We start from the raw sequence: 1,524 nt of genomic DNA, 5'->3' as shown, positions 1-1,524 counted from the left end.
TGCACGCCCGGCCACACAACACGCTGTTGCGACTAGTTCTGCCATTGCTTTGGTCCCTGCGTGCGACAGATCATGGACGGACTGGAACACTTCAAACCATAGAGGAGCTGGGATGTAAGGCCGAGGTATCGCAGTAGATGGACACTGTGGTACCGGGAATTGGTAGCTTTTCTTGCCTCAAAGCCGTGTTTGACTGCCGAAGTGATTGGAGCTCGTCATCACTGTCCTGCGATGCGGCCAAGGCGTCGTAGAATGGTGGCGCAGTGACGGACTCGACGCGGGAGAGCGCCTCGGCAACAATGTTGTCCTGTCCCGAGATGTGTCGGATGTCGGTCGTGAATTGTTCTATGAAATCCAGGTGCTTGAATTGCCTTGGTGAGCATTTGTTCCTTTTCTGCTGGAAAGCGTAGGTCATAGGTTTGTGGTCTGTGAAGATGCCGAAGTGGAGCGCTTCCAGCATGTGGCGAAAGTGCTTTATGGCCTCATAGATGGCCAGCAGCTCGCGGTCATACGCACTGTATTTTTGCTGGGCCGGCTTCAGTTTCCTTGAGAAGAATGCCAGGGGTTGCCAGGCGTTCTTGACGCGTTGCTGTAGCACGGCACCCATGGTGGACGTGGAGGCATCTGTGACGAGTGCAAGTGGCGCGGATGGATCAGGGTGAGGCAGTAGTGGTGTGTCACAAACTCGCCTGCACTCTTCGAAGGCCCTGTGGAGCTCCGGTGTCCAAGTGATGGGGTGGGAGCCCTTGACTTTTGGTCCGGAGAGGACGTCATACAGCTGTGCCTGGTGTGCTGAAGCATGGGGCAGAAATCGCCTGTAGTAGGTGAGTCACTCGTTCTTCTATCAGTTGGGAGTCTTCGGCGGACACCTTATAACCGAGGAAGGTGATCTCAGGTACTCGGAAGACGCATTTCGCCGGGTTGATGAGGATCCCATACTTCTGCAGGCGGTCGAAGAGTGACCGTAGGTGTTGCTCGTGTTCCTCTGGAGACCGGAGAAGATGAGGATATCATCTAGGTAAGCGAAACAGAAGTCAAGTCCCCGCAGAATGTCGTCCATGAAGCGTTGGAAGGTCTGTGCGGCGTTGCGCAGGCCAAAGGACATGAAGTGGGACTCGAATAGGCCGAATGGAATGGTGATGGCCGTCTTCTGCATGTCTTCAGGGTGGACAGGGATTTGATTGTAGGCTCTCACCAGGTCAATTTTGGAAAAGACGGAACAGCCGAAAAGCTGGTGGGAGTAGTCGTGGATATGGCGGACAGGGTAGCAGTCAGGCATGGTTCGGGAGTTGAGTGCTCTGTAGTCGCCGCATGGACGCCAACCGTTGTCTTTCTTGGGCACAATGTGTAGTGCCGAAGACCATGAACTCTCTGATCGACGAGCTCTACCATCCTGCAACATGGCGTCAAACTCGGCTTTTGCGATAGTGAGCCGGTCCGGTGCCAGTCGCCGTGGTCGGCAGGTTACTGGTGGGCCACGGACAGTCCTGATGTGATGGACGGTGTTGTGTCGTATCTCGCGCT

This window comes from Cryptotermes secundus, unplaced genomic scaffold, assembly GCF_002891405.2.
Source record: "Cryptotermes secundus unplaced genomic scaffold, Csec_1.0 scaffold3651, whole genome shotgun sequence".
NCBI classification, from domain to species: Eukaryota; Metazoa; Arthropoda; class Insecta; order Blattodea; family Kalotermitidae; genus Cryptotermes; species Cryptotermes secundus.
Note: the sequence above shows the minus strand (reverse complement) of the source record.